The following is a 15,800-nucleotide window of genomic DNA, read 5'->3' on the forward strand; positions in this document are numbered from 1 at the left end:
AATCGGGGCTTCCCTGGTGGCGCAGTGGTTGAGAATCTGCCTGCCAATGCAGGGGACACGGGTTCGAGCCCTGGCCTGGGAAGATCCCACATGCCGCGGAGCGACTAGGCCCGTGAGCCACAATTACTGAGCCTGCGCGTCTGCAGCCTGTGCTCCGCAACAAGAGAGGCCGCGACAGTGAGAGGCCTGCGCACCGCGATGAAGAGTGGCCCCCACTTGCCGCAACTAGAGAAAGCCCTTGCACAGAAACGAAGACCCAACACAGCCATAAATAAATAAATAGATAAATAAATAAATAAATAAATAAATAAATAAACCCAAAGTTAAAAAAGAAAAAATTAAAAAGAATCTGATCCCCCCCCTCCAAGAAATTCCATTTTATTTACACGTCAAAGACTATCATTTTACCTCACCTGAATTAACACTCATATCATATAAAGCAGGTGAAATAGTAACAATTTATAGTAAAAATTTTGTCAGGAAACCTGCTTTATCATTTAATCAAAAAAATTAAAAGTTATAACTCTAAAATATAAAATATATAACTTTAAAATATAAAATCATTTACAATAAGATTTCTCAGTAACCATAAATATGCAAATTTTGCTTTGTATTCAAATTTAATGTGTTATATTTGAGGTTTATTCTTTTAGTCACATTAAATATAGGAAAAGTACAACTGTTCTAAAGAGAAAAACTCAACAATTACTGTTTTGAATCTGAGCCTACTTGGCAATGATAAATATGTATTACAGAGATAAATGAAAGGAAGTTGTTGAGGAAGATCCAGGCCACTAAAAAACCATCTCTGAAGGCAAAATTATGTACTTTAAATATAGCCAAGTGGATTCATAGCAATCGTATTCAAAGAGAAACAAAGCTTTTAGCTTAGAGGAGGTCTCTAGAGTACTCAACATTAGTAATTTCTGGATTTCATAGTCTAGTAAAGTCTCAAAGCACCATGGTGTTGCACATTTATTTCTATTCTAAGTAAGGATAGTTTCCAAAAATAAATGAAAAAATCCCTAAAGCGTAACAAGAATTTAAAGAATAACTTATAACCTAGGAAACAGAAGGATATAATACTAGAATAAAAAGTCCTTCCCAAGAAGGCAGTAATTTCACACTGACGTATACTACATACAGTAACACTATGGTCCTTATTTTTCTTGTTCTAATCCAGATGTGTGAAAACATCATCAGGAGCCAAAGGCTGTACACTGGTGTTAGGGAGCCACCGTTACATGGCCTTTTAAAAAATTAAATTCAACAAGCACCATATGCCCGGCACTGTGCTGTGTTCTGGGGATACAATAGTGAGTGTAAGAAACAGGGTTCTTGCCACCATGGAGCATCTGATTCAGTGGGGAAGAGACAACAATCACACCAATAAATACATAATTTCAAAATAATAAGTGCTAAGCCAAACAAGTATAGGGTACTGAAAGCCTATAAAAGGGGGACTTGACCTAGTCTTGTGACAGGGAAGACGTCCTTGGGCAAACATTTGATTTGCTATCAGTCAGAGTTAGCCACTGAAGAGAGGGATAGAGGCATGGCAAGGGGAGGACATTCCAGGCAGAGGTTATAGAAAGTGCCTAACATAGGAAGGAGTATGGTGACTTTGAGGTTAAAAAAAAAAAAAAGCCAGAGTGACTAAAGCCTAGGCAGAAGGAGAGGGAGATTAGCACCAAGAGATGGGATGTTTACCACTTTTGTTTATGACACAAAGACAAGACTGCATGCCTGCCCAATCTGTGGATGACTGAAACTGGAATGAACAAATAATGTCCACAGAATACCAGAATCAAGACTGAAAATGGATACTTATTTTCTGAAATCGAATAAATTATGTCAAATATGACTAAAAGTTAAATCCTGAATATGTTTTGAAAGGCACATAAAGCACATAGGTAAGTTATGTTTAAAAGCAAATAAAATATAAAAGGTCTGAGGGTTCCAGTCAAAATAAGTAAACAGTAAATAGCGATAAGAAAGATGCTAAAATAATCCTAAACTCTTGCTAGAAGCAGATGTCCAGAGCAAGAGCCTAGTTCCACTGTGCTCTATAATGGTTCCAACACACCAAAGTTCTCTAATCAGCTCTAAGCAGTGACACTTTTAAAGGGCACTAATCATTTGAATATATTTGGGAAAGCACACAAGATGTTATGGATCTAGAAGAGGAAGCAAAGCAATTTATTCTAGATAATCATAGTTCCGTAACAACATGCAGCATGATGATAGGTTTGTTCAAACACCTGAAGAGCTTTCATGTGGAAGAGGAAGTAATATTTACTTTATACAATTACAGAGACCAGAATGGTCAGTATAAATTAGGCTGATTTCAGGTCAATATAAGAATTTCCTATCATCCATAATTATCCAGAAGGGTTAAGGGCTGTCTTGCAAAGCATGTGAGCTTGCATTCATTGGAAAGGTGGAGGTGTTTAAGCAAAAATAAGAAGTTCATCTAATTAGTGTTTTAGAGAAAATTTTTGCTTGAATGAGAAGTGGAGAAGGTGACCTCTAACCTAATATTTCACTCCCAAAGTGAAACTTAAATTCCCTCTAGCATTCCTGTACTGATTTAATAAAAATGCAATAAAATATTCTAATCAACCAGACTGAAAACTTTAAATTATACCTACAATTCTTAACAAAGAAAAAATTAAACTTTTGAAATATATGGTTTTAAGATTTCATGTAAAATATTAATGATAACTTAATCAATATGCCCACCAAACAGATATTAAAGAGATTTAGTTGTTTGTTTATTGAGTTACAAAATGGTCCCTTTTAAGAGGTAAAATTGTAGTTATATGCAGATGACATGATAATATATATAGAAAACCCTAACGACTCCACACAAAAACTACTAGTACTGGTAAATAAATTCAGCAAGGTATCAGGATACAAGATTAACATACAGAAATCTGTTGCATTTCTTTACACTAAAAATGAAATACCAGAAAGGGAAAGTAAAAAAAAAATCCCTTTTAAAATTGCACACCCCCCCCACCCCGAAAAAATACTTAGGAATAAACCCGACCAAGGAGGTGAAAAACTTATATGCTGAGAACTATAAAGCATTGATAAAGGAAACTGAAGATGATTCAAAGAAATGTTAAAATATTCTATGCTCTTGGATTGGAAGAATTAATATTGTTAAAATGACCATACTACCCAAAGCAATCTACAGATTTAATGCAATCCCTATCAAATTACCCATGACATTTTTCACAAAACTAGAACAAATAATCCTAAAATTTATATGGAACCATAAAAGACCCAGAATTGCCAAAGCAATTCTGAGGAGAAAGAACAAAGATGGAGGCATAACCCTCCCGGACTCAGACAATACTACAAAGCTACAGTAATCAAAACAGTGTGGTATTGGCACAAAAACAGACATATGGATCAATGGAACAGAATAGAGAGCCTAGAAATAAATCCACACACCTACAGTAAATTAACCTTTGAAAAAAGAGGCAAGAACATACAACGGAGAAAAGACAGTCTCTTCAGCAAGTGGTGGTGGGAAAGCAGGACAGCCACATGTAAATCAATGAAGTTAGAACACTCCTTCACACCATATACAAAAATAAACTCAAGGGGGCTTCCCTGGTGGTGCAGTGGTTGAGAATTTGCCTGCCAATGCAGGGGACACGGGTTTGAGCCCTGGTCTGGGAAGATCCCACATCCGTGGAGCGACTAGGCCCGTGAGCCACAATTGCTGAGCCTGTGTGTCTGGAGCCTGTGCTCCGCAACAAGAGAGGCCACGATAGTGAGAGGCCTGCACACCGCGATGAAGAGTGGCCCCCACTTGCCGCAACTAGAGAAAGCCCTCGCACAGAAACGAAGACCCAACACAGCCATAAATAAATAAATAAATAAATAAATAAATAAAATTTAAAAAGAAAACAAAAAACTCAAGATGGCTTAAAGACTTAAATATAAGATATGACAACATAAAACTCCTAGAAGAGAGCATAGGCAAAACATTCTCTGACAGAAACTGTAGTAATGTTTTCTTAGGTCAGTCTCCCAAGGCAATATAAATAAAAGCAAAAATAAACAAATGGGACCTAATCAAAATTATAAGCTTTTGCAAGGCAAAGGAAACCATAAACAAAACAAAAAGACAACCTATGGACTGGGAGAAAATATTTGCAAATGATGCAACTGACAAGGGCTTAATTTCCAAAATATACAAACAACTCATACAACTCAATAATAATAAAAAAAAAAACCCAATAAAAAAATGGTCAGAAGACCTAAATAGACACTTCCCCAAAGAAGGCATACAAATGGCCAATAGGCACATGAAAAAATGCTCAACATCACTAATTATTAGAGAAACGCAAATCAAAACTACAATGAGGGAGAGGAATCAAGATGGCGGATGAGTAAGACATGGAGCTCACCTCTTCCTACAAATACGTCAAAAACACATCTACAAGTGGAACGATTTGCACAAAACATCTACCGAACACTGGCAGAAGACCTCAGACTTCCTAAAGGGCAAGAAAACCTCCATGTAACCAGGAAGGACAAAAGAAAAAGAAAAAAAGAAAAGAGAAAGAGAAAAGAATTGGGATGGGACCTACACCCTAGGGAGGGAGCTGTGAAGGAGGTAAGGTTCCCGTACCCTGGGAAGTCCCCTCACTGGCGGGGAGATCAGCCTGGATGGAAGGGGAGCCTTGAAGCCTTGAGCAGAGTGCAGAAACCGGATTGCAGAAGGCAAAATGGAGGGTGACCTGCACAGATGTTGGTACCATCACCTTGTACTCCCCAGGCTGAGATGCTTGTCCACCGGTGTGGGCGGAGGCTGGGTGCTGAAGCTCAGGTTTCGGAGGTCAGACCCAGGGAGAGGACCAGGGTTGGCTGTGTGGAGACAGCCTGAAGAGGCTAGAGTGTGGCAACTGAGGGTGTGCTCAGAAGAAGCCTGGGCCAACCAGAGAGGCAAGGCGCCACTGCTGGGGGGCCTGCAAGGAGAGGGGTGGGACTGCTATAGGAGCTTCTTTCCCTGCACGCATGGTCTCAGGCAACAGGACACCACCTACACAAGCTCTGGGGGCAGGTGTGAGCTGCCACTGCCACTGTGGGCTCCAGAGACAGGCACAGGCCACCACCACTGTCATTATGGGCTCCAGAGGTGGGCACAGGTAGCCGCCACCACTAAGAGACCTGCAAGCAGGATCCAGTTGCTGCCCCTGCTGTCCTGGGAGTGCGAGGGCCACCGCTGCAAGACCTGTGAATGGGCACCAAGTGTTGCCCCCACTGTCCCAGGGGGGCGTGGGCCACCGCTACTGTTGGAAAACCTGTGAGCAGGCGGCAATCGCTGCCCCCACCATCTGGGGAGTGTGCACAGGCAGCGAGCAGGTGTCAAGCACTGCCCCTGCTGTCCAGGGAGTGTGTGGGCTGTGGTTGCCACTGGGATCCACGGGAGGAGGAGCCAATTACCGTCCCTGCTGTATCAGGTGTGCGCATGGCCTGCTGCACCTACACACTCATATCAAAGGAATAACAGCCAACACACACTGAGGAAAGAGGCAGCAAGCATCCAAACCAAAAGCAACCTCTCGATTCCCGACAAGACGGCAGAGTAAAAGGACTAGAGCTCACCTCCTCACATGAAAACACCAAAATCACAACTAACTGCTGAACAACCATGGACAAGAAAGACTGGAACCTACAAAAAAAGATATTTTACATCCAAAGACAAAGAAAAGCCACAACTAGATGGTAGGAGGGGCGCTTTTGCAATATAATCAAATCCGTACCAGTAGGATGGGTGACCCACAAACTGGAAAATAATTGTATTACAGAGATTCTCCCACAAGAGTGAGAGTTCTGGGCCCCATGTCAGGCTCCCCAGCCTGAGCTGGAATTGGAGCCCCCCGAGCATTTGGCTTAGAAAGCCAGTGGGCCTTGAGTGCAGGAGCTCCACAGGACTGAGGGAAACAGAGACTCCACTCTTGAGGGCATACACAAGATTTCATGTGTACTGGGACCCAGCACAAAGAAGTGACTTCATAGGAGCCTGGGCTAGACCTACCTGTGGGTTTGGAGGGTCTCCTATGGAGGCAGGGGTTGTCTGTGGCTCACTGTGGGGGCAAGGTCACTGGTGGCAGAGGCCCCAGGGAATACTGATCATCATGAGCTCTCCTGGAGGCCCCCATTTTGGCACAAAGACCTGGCCCTACACAACAGCCTACAGGCTCCAGTGCTGGACGCCTCAGGCTAAACAACCAGCAAGACAGGAACACAGCGCCACCCATCAGCAGACAGGCTGCCTAAAGCTGTACTGAGCTCACAGCCACCCCTAAACACACCCCTTGACACGGCCCTGCCCACCAGAGGGACAAAACCCAGCTCCACCCACCAGTGGGCAGGCACCAGTCCCTCCCACCAGGAAGCCTGAACAAGTCTCAGGACCAACCTCACACACCAGGGGCCAGACACCAGAAGCAAGAGGAGCTATGATCCTGCAGCCTGTGGAAAGGAGACCATCCACACAGAAAGTTTCATAAAATGAGACGACAGAGAAATATGCTCCAGATGAAGGAACAAGATGAAAACCCAAAAGAATAACTAAGTGAAGTGGAGATAGGCAATCTACCTGAAAAATAATTTAGAGTAATGATAGTAAAGATGATCCAAGATCTGAGAAAAAGAATGGAGGCACTGATCGAGAAGATACAAGAAATGTTTAACAAAGATTTAAAGATTTAAAGAACAAACAAACAAAGATGAACAATACAATAACTGAAGTGAAAAATACACTAGAAGGAATCAACAGCAGAATAAATGAGGCAGAAGAACAAATAAGTAAGCTGGAAGACAGAGTGGTGGAGATCACTGCTGCAGAACAGAATAAAGAAAAAACAATGAAAAGAAATGAGGACAGTCTCAGAGACCTCTGGGACAACATTAAACGCACCAACATTTGCATTATAGGGGTCCCAGAAGAAGAAGAGAGACAGAAAGGGCCTGAGAAAATATTTGAAGAGATTATAGCCGGAAACTTCCCTAACATGAGAAGGGAAACACTCACTCAAGTCCAGGAAGTGCAGAAAGTCCCATATAGGATAAACTCGAGGAGGAACACACCAAGACTTATATTAATCAAACTGACAAAAATTAAAGACAAAGAAGAAATATTAAAAGCAACAAGGGAAAAGCAACAAATAACATACAAGGGAATCCCAGAAACTCAGAATTTCAGCAGAAACTCTGAGGCCAGAAGGGAGTGGCATGATATATTTAAAATGATGAAAAGAAAAAACCTACAACCAAGAATACTCTACCCAGCAAGCGCCTCATTCAGATTTGACGGATAAATCAAAAGCTTTACAGACAAGCAAAACCTAAAAGAATTCAGCACCACCAAACCAGCTTTACAACAATCCTAAAGGAACTTCTCTAGGCAGAAAAGAAATGGCCACAACTAGAAACAAGAAAATTACAAATGGGAAAGCTCACTGGTAAAGGCAAATATAAAGTAAAGGTAGGAAATCATCCACACACAAATATGATATCAAAGCCAGCAACTGTGAGGAGAGTACAAATGCAGGATATTGGAAATGCATTAGAAATTAAGAGACCAGAAACTTAAACAATCATATATATATAGACTGCTGTATCAAAACCTCATGGGAACTGCAAACAAATAATCTACAGTATATACATACACAAAAAAGAGAAAGCTATCCAGACACAACACTAAAGATAGTTACCAAATCACAAGACAAGAGAACAAAAGAGAAGGAAGAAAAAAGACCTACAAAAACAAATCCAAAACAATTAACAAAATGGCATTAAGAACATACATATCAATAATTACCTTAAATGTAAATGGATTAAATACTCCAACCAAAAGACATAGACTAGCTGCATGGATACAAAACCAAGACCCGTATGTATGCTGTCTACGAGAGACCCACTTCAGATCTAGGGACACATACAGACTGAAAGTGAGGGGATGGAAAAAGGTATCCTATGCAAATGGAAATCAAAAGAAAGCTGGAGTAGCAATACTCATATCAGACAAAATAGACTTTAAAATAAAGACTGTTACAAGAGACAAAGAAGGACATTACATAATGATCAAGGGATCAATCCAAGAAGAAGATATAACAATCGTAAATATATATGCACCCAGCACAGGAGCACCTCACTATATAAGGCAAATGCTAAGAACCATAAAAGGAGAAACTGACAGTAACACAGTAATAGTGGGGGACTTTAACAACCCACTTTCATCGATGGAGAGGTGATCCAGACAGAAAATCAATAAGGAAACACAGGCCTTAAATGACGTATTAGATCAGATGGACTTAATTTATACTTATAGAACATTCCCTCTGAAAGCAGCAGAATACAGTTTCTTCTCAAGTGCCCATGAAACATTCTCCAGGATAGATCACCTCTTGGGCCACACATCAAGCCTCAGCAAATTTAAGAAAATTGAAATCATATCAAGCATCTTTTCTGACCACAACGTTATGAGACTAGAAGGCAATTACAGGAAAAAACTGTAAAAAACACAAATATATGGAGGCTAAACAATATGTTCCTAAACAACCAATGGATCACTGAAGAAATCGAAGAGGAAATCAAAAAAATACCTAGAGACAACTGCAATGAAAGACAAAGATCCAAAACCTATGGGACACAGCAAAAGCAGTTCTAAGAGGGACGTTTATAGCAATATAATCTTACCTCAGTAAACAAGAAAAATCTCAAATAAACAACCTAACCTCACACCTAAAGCAACCAGAGAAAGAAGAACAAACAAAACCCAAAGTTAGTAGACGGAAAGAAATCATAAAAATCAGAGCAGAAATAAATGAAATAGATGAAGAAAATAGAAAAAAATCAATGAGCCTAAAAGCTGCTTCTTTGAAAGGATAAACAAAATTGATAAACCTTTAGCCAGACTCATCAAGAAAAAAAGGGAGAGGGTTCAAAACAATAAAATTAGAAATGAAATAGAAGTTACAACTGACACAACAGAAATACAAAGGATCATAAGGGACTATTACAAACAACTACATGCCAATAAAATGGACAACCTAGAAGAAATGGACAAATTCTTAGAAAGGTACAACCTTCTAAGACTGAACCAGAAAGAAACAGAAAATATGAACAAACCAATCACAAGTACTGAAAATGAAACAGTAATTTAAAAACTTCCAACAAAGAAAAGTCCAGGACCAGATGGCTTCACAGGCAAATTCTATTAAACATTTAGAGAAGAGTTAACACCTATCCTTCTGAAACTCCTCCTAAAAATTGCAGAGGCAGGAACACTCCCAAGCCCATTCTATGAGGCCACAATCATCCTGATACCAAAATCAGACAAGGATGCCACAAAAAAAGAAAATTACAGGCCAATATTATTGATGAACATAGACACAAAAATCCTCAACAAAATACTAGCAATTCGAATCCAACAATACATTAAAAGTATAATACACCATGATCAAGTGGGATTTATCCCAGGGATGCAAGGATTCTTCAATATCCACAAATCAGTCAGTGTGATACACCACACTAACAAACTGAAGAATAAAACCCATATGATCATCTCAATAGATGCAGAAAAAACTTTTGACAAAATTCAACACCCATTTATGATAAAAACTCTCCAACAAGTGGGCATAGAGGGAACTTACCTCAACATAATAAAGGCCATATATGACAAACCCACAGCTAACATCTTTCTCAATGGTGAAAGGCTTAAAGCATTCCCTCTAAGATCAGGAACGAGACAAGGATGTCCACTGTCACCACTTTCATTCAACGTAGTTTTGGAAGTCCTAGCCATGGCAATCAGAGAAGAAAAAGAAATAAAAGGAATCCAAACTGGAAAAGAAGAAGTAAAACTGTCACTGAAGATGACAAGATACTATACATAGAAAATCCTACAGATGCTACTAGAAAACTACTAGAGCTCATCAATGAATTTGGTAAAGTTTCAGGATAAAAAATCAATACACAGAAATCTCTTGCATTCCTATACACTAACAACAGAAGATCAGAAAGAGAAATTAAGGGAACAATTCCATTTACCACTGCATCAAAAAGAATAAAATACGTAGAAATAAACCTACCTAAGGAGGCAAAAGACCTGTACTCTGAAAACTATAAAATGCTGATGAAAGAAACTGAAGATGACACAGATGGAAAGATATACCATGTTCTTGGATTGGAAGAATCAATATCGCCAAAATGACTATACTACCAAAGGCAATCTATAGAGTCAATGAAATTCCTATCAAATTATCAATGGCATTTTTCACAAAACTAGAACAAAACAATTTTTAAATTTGTATGGAAACACAAAGACCCCGAATACTGAAAACAATCTTGAGAAAGAAAAACGGAGTTGGAGGAATCAGGCTCCCTGACTTCAGACTAAACTACAAAGCTACAGTAATCAACACAGTATGGTATTGGTGCAAAAACAGAAATATAGATCAATGGAACAGGATAGAAAACCCAGAGATAAACCCATGCACCTATGGTCAATTAATCTATGACAAAGGAGACAAGAATATATAATGGAGAAAAGACAGTCTCTTCAATAAATGGTGCTGGGAAAACTGGACAGCTACATGTAAAAGAATGAAATTAGAACATTCTCTAACACCATGCACAAAAATAAACTCAAAATGGATTAAAGACCTAAATGTAAGGTCAGACACTATAAAACTCTTAGAGGAAAACACAGGCAAAACACTCTTTGATGTAAATTGCAGCAAGATCTTTTTTGATCCACCTCCTAGAGTAATGAAAAGAAAAACAAAAATAAACAAATGGGACCTAATTAAACTTAAAAGGTTTTGCACAGCAAAGGAAACCATAAACACAAAAAGACAACCCACAGAATGGGATAAAATATTTGCAAAGGAAGCAACTGACAAGGGATTAATCTCCAAAATATACAAACAGTTCATGCAGCTCTATTTCAAAAAAACAAACAACCCCATCAAAAAATGTGCAGACCTAAACAGACATTTCTCCAAAGAAGACATACAGATGGCCAAACAAGCACAAGAAAAGATGCTCAACGTCACTAATTATTAGAGAAATGCAAATCAAACCTCCACCTCACACCGGTCAGAATGGCCATCATCAAAAAATCTACAACAATAAATGCAGGAGAGGGTGTGGAGAAAAGGGAACCCTCCTACACTCTTGGCGGGAATGTAAATTGGTATAGCCACTATGGAGAACAAAATGAAGGTTCCTTAAAAAACTAAAAATAGAGCTACCATATGATCCAACAATCCCACTCCTGGGCATATATGCAGAGAAAACCATAATCTGAAAACATACATGCACCCCAATATCCATTGCAGTGCTATTTACAATAGCCAGGACATGGAAGCAACCTAAATCTCCATCAATGGATGAATGGATAAACAAAATGTGGTACATATATATACAATGGAATATTGCTCAGCCATAAAAAAGAACAAAATATAATGCCATTTGCAGCAACATGGATGGACCTAGAGTTTGTCATACTGACTGAATTAAGTCAGAGAAAGACAAATATCATATGATATTGCTTATATGTGAAATCTAAAAAAATGGTACAAATGAACTTATTTACAAAATAGAAATAGAGTCACAGATGTAGGAAACAAACTTATGGTTACCAAGGGGGAAAGGGGGAGAGGGATAAATTGGGAGATTGGGATTGACATATACACACTACTATATATAAAATAGTTAACTAATATTGACCTACTGTATAGCACAGGGAACACTACTCAGTACACTGTAATGGCCTATATGGGAAAATAATCTAAAAAAGAGTGGATATATGTATATGTATAACTGATTCACTTTGCTGTACACCTGAAATTGAAGTAATGAAGTAAGTCAGACAGAGAAAAACAAACACCATATGCATCACTAATATATGGAATCTAAAAAAATAAACTAGTGAATATAACAAAAAAGAAACAGACTCACAGATATAACAGAGAACAAACTGGTGGTTACCAGTGGGGAGGGGGAAAAGGGGAGGGGAAAGATAGGGATAGGGGATTAAGATATACAAACTATTGTGTATAAAATAGGTAAGCTACGAGGATATATTGCACAACAAAGGGAATATAGCCAATATTTTATAGTAACTATAAATGGAGTATAACCTTTAAAAATTATAATTCACTATGTTGTACACCTGAAACTTATATAATATTGTACATCAATTATACCTCAATGAAAAGTACCCCCCCCAGAAAAAAAGAAAATGGTCCCTTTTGTTTCTGCATTGTTTTGAACTGGTGTCCTAACTTTGAATAAAATCTATAATTTGAGGCAGCATATTAACTTGTTATCTTGTAATTCCACTTGGTATCAGGTATCTGGGAAACCTAATTATTAACTCCTCAGATTAAAAGGGAACACTATCTAGACACTACTGAAAGAGCATGGAAAAGTGGTTCTCAACCTGGTTCAGTGGAGAGAGCCCGGGATTTACAGTTCATTTTGAATACCATAAAATGATAAATGTCAACATCCATCATGGGCATAAAAATATGACTCTGTGATCTAGATGCAATAAAACCACAGTCAAGGGTGCATGCATGTTCATGAAACAATCTGCTGAGGCCACCCTCTAGTCACCCGCCACAGGTTTTTCAATGTTCCTCTTTGGTGACTCGGCACATTCTTCTATCACAGCACATATCATCAGTTAGGTCACTTGACCATCCCCCTCTGTGAGCTTCGTGAGGGTAGTAGCTGTGTTCTCTCTTCTGGCAGATACATAAGCACACAATAAATGTTTATGAATGGATACAGTAAATATTGCTGACAGTTTCTGGTTTTTTATTATTAACTTAGTATTCTTTTGAGTTTTGTTAACTTGTTCAGTCATCTACTAGTTGCAGAGAAGCTGAAGTTAAAAAAAATACATGGAAGAAAAAATATAAAATTGTAAAAATGTATCATTAATGCTTATGTAAATTGAGAAATTTTCATTATTTGGTATGAGCAAAATACTTCCCTCTAGATTATGAAACAGCAGTATTGAACAGGAACTTAATTTGCAAACCACTGGCATAGAATTCAGCAAAAGATAAATCTCTGGTCAAGACTTCTCAAAGAACTGGCAGCTCTCATACTATTGTGCCCCTATAATTTAGTCCTTTCAAGCAGGATAACAATGTGCTTTCAAAAAAACATTTGAAGGATTTTCTAAATAAAGAATAATTGTTATTTTGAAACTCATAAGAATATCAAGGATTCCAAAAATGCCACATTCCCTAGTGGGTGGTAACATACACTTGATCACTGCTTTTTCTAACAAAATGAATTGCTGTAGTTCAAATATGCTTTGTAAAGCTATAAAAATCACATCATGGGTAACTGGAAAAAAAAAACCTTCAGGAAAATTTAAACCATATCCATTCATAAAAGGATTAAAGCAAAGATGAAAAGCCTGGAAATACAAGATGACTAGCTCACAAATACTGTAGTATTTAGAAAACTTCTCTGAGACCTCCATGAAATTTTGTATCAACTTCTTTACTTACAGAAGAGATATTTATAGTTGAAATAATCATCAACTATTTTCACTGTTAAGTCCGTTTTAGCATCAGTAAAAAAACTAAGTACTAAAAACTAGGTCCCTATTTTATTACTCATTGTTTACTCAAACTCTAGATCTGTAAACAGATTATCAGCTGTCCTGCAAGACAAGAAAGTAACAGCAGTTATTACAGACCATATTGAAACTATCAGACTAGTCAGAGCCACTATAGAGTCTAGAATGCCTGTTCTGGGCTCAAAGACCTTAATCAGACAAAAATTTTATGCAAAGAAAAACTACAAAAGGATAGTACTTGGAGACTGAAAACATGGGTTTCTGATATCACCAGGGTGTTTACTAGATACATTTCATATCTGGAAAAATGCACTAACTAGATTTGTAAGAATTCTCTCTGGACAGTCTCTGCCTTTTGGGGAAGAGAAAGGGAAAGGAAGTGTGCCAAGTGCTTAAATGTGAACTAGGAAGGATCAGACAACACACACCAAATATAAAACTCACTTTTATCAAATGACAAAGAACACATTTTGGAAACACACAACCATATCCTGGAGGGAAATATTTAGAAACTGCAGCCAGGCAGCATCAGAGGAAAGGAGAAATATTCATACTATTTTTGAGTTCTGAATTCAGAAAGCATCACTTCTTAGAGGGCTTTCCAATATAGAGGCGACTAATTTAGGATCGTTGGTCCGGGGCACCTCACGTTCCAGATGAAATTCAGAACGGATGGAGCTCATATTATAGCAGGAAGAATGGGCGCGCGGGGTGGGGGGAGGTGGAAAAGAATCACTTCATGCATAAGATCTAAGAGTTGTAAGCCATAGGAAGTGTCACGGCCGCTTTAGAAATACGCCAGAGATGAGAACTGCATCACCTGGCACGGTGAAATAGGACAGGGTCAGAACACGGACGTACACTGCAATTTTAAAGGGGCTGGGGATAAATTTGAACAATAATAGTAAACTCACATTCTGTAACACGATAAAAATAACAAAGAAATCATTTCAAAAGCGACACAGAAAGTTTCCTTTCCAAGAATGAATACTACAATTAGTAGCCAGAAAACTTCTGGTCTCTGCCGGGTCTCACGGTGGCTGGTTCGACAAGGCCAGGCCTTTGGCAAGGGGAGCAGCCTAAGCTAATTTAGAACGGGAGGACGGGTTAAGTAGACGGACTTGGCCATTTCTGAGCCATCACCCAGGTAAGGGTTTCTAACTGGGGTGTCCCGGGCGGCGGGCGCGCACAGGTTTCTAGCCTCACTCGCGCGTTAACTCAACACACCCACCACCCTTCCGCCACCGCCCCGCCTCAAGCGCACCTGCACTTGGAACCAACAGCTACGTCCGCTGGCCGACTGACTGCGCCGGCGGCAACATTCAAAAGCGGATCCGCGCTCGAGGAGGAAAAGCTGTCTCCTGATCCCCCAGAACCACTCCCCCCCGCAAAACGGGACAAGCCACTTCCACGCTCTGTCACTGGAAACCACTGGCTTAGAGACAGTGCGACCACGGAAGGGCCTCCCAAGCCAGCTCCACACCCTAAGCCGAGGCCTAGAAACGGCGGCGGCGGGTCGGGGCTTGTCTCCCCACGGAAGCCCGGCGCGGCAGTCGAGGCCTGGCCGGCGTTTCTCCTCCCTGTCCGAGGGCTGTGGAGCAGCGGGCAGGGGAAGCGGCGACAGACCAGCGCTACGGAGCTCACCCCAGGTTCAAGGCATCGCGCTTCCGGCAGCAGCGGCGCCGCCTCAGCCAGCCTCTCAGACCCGCAGGCGGCGGCGGCGGCGGCGGCGGCTCTAACCGCCTCCCGGTCGCACCTCAGTGACGTACAGGGCGTGCCCCCTCCCCCCGCCCCAGCGCGTTGCTTAGAGACGGTGCCCAACCTTCCTCACCAGAGCTTCGGCTAGCTGGCTCAGCTTCTCCTGAGGACCTGCGAGGCCCCGGCCCCGGAGGCCATCCGATAGGGAAGTGTGGCGGCGGAGGCCAAGGAGGGGGCCGTGCCCTAGTGGCGGCGGAAGAGGCCTCGCCTGGCAGGCTCCTCGAGGCTAAGGCTGCGTGGGGCCGCAGTGGGTGCGGCCTGGCGGGTGCCGGCTCTCCTGGCCCCATCCCCTGATCGAGAGCCCAGCGGGTGGCAAAGGCACTGCGAGCCCCGGTTTGGTCAAGGGTTGGATTCCAAGCCACTACTTATTAGGCCTTCAACCTCCCACTGGTTATAGCTACACAAA

General features: G+C 40.6%; 1 protein-coding gene across 5 annotated transcripts in view; it reads right to left on the reverse strand.

Moving 5' to 3' along the window:
* The window catches only part of RNF141 (ring finger protein 141), a 57,974-nt gene extending 42,416 nt beyond the window's left edge, over positions 1–15,558 (reverse strand). For 3 of the 5 annotated variants that reach the window (XM_082478149.1, XM_082478147.1, XM_082478150.1), the window contains exon 1: positions 15,281–15,412. The gene's annotated coding sequence lies outside the window, so the exon portion shown is untranslated. Of the gene's footprint in view, positions 1–14,900; positions 15,413–15,458 lie in introns of those variants that run through there. The other 2 variants (XM_082478151.1, XM_082478148.1) reach the window with 2 other exon arrangements.
* Positions 15,559–15,800: the final 242 nt, after the last annotated feature.

This window comes from Balaenoptera physalus (genome assembly GCF_965194825.1).
Source record: "Balaenoptera physalus genome assembly, chromosome: 10".
Taxonomy (NCBI): Eukaryota; Metazoa; Chordata; class Mammalia; order Artiodactyla; family Balaenopteridae; genus Balaenoptera; species Balaenoptera physalus.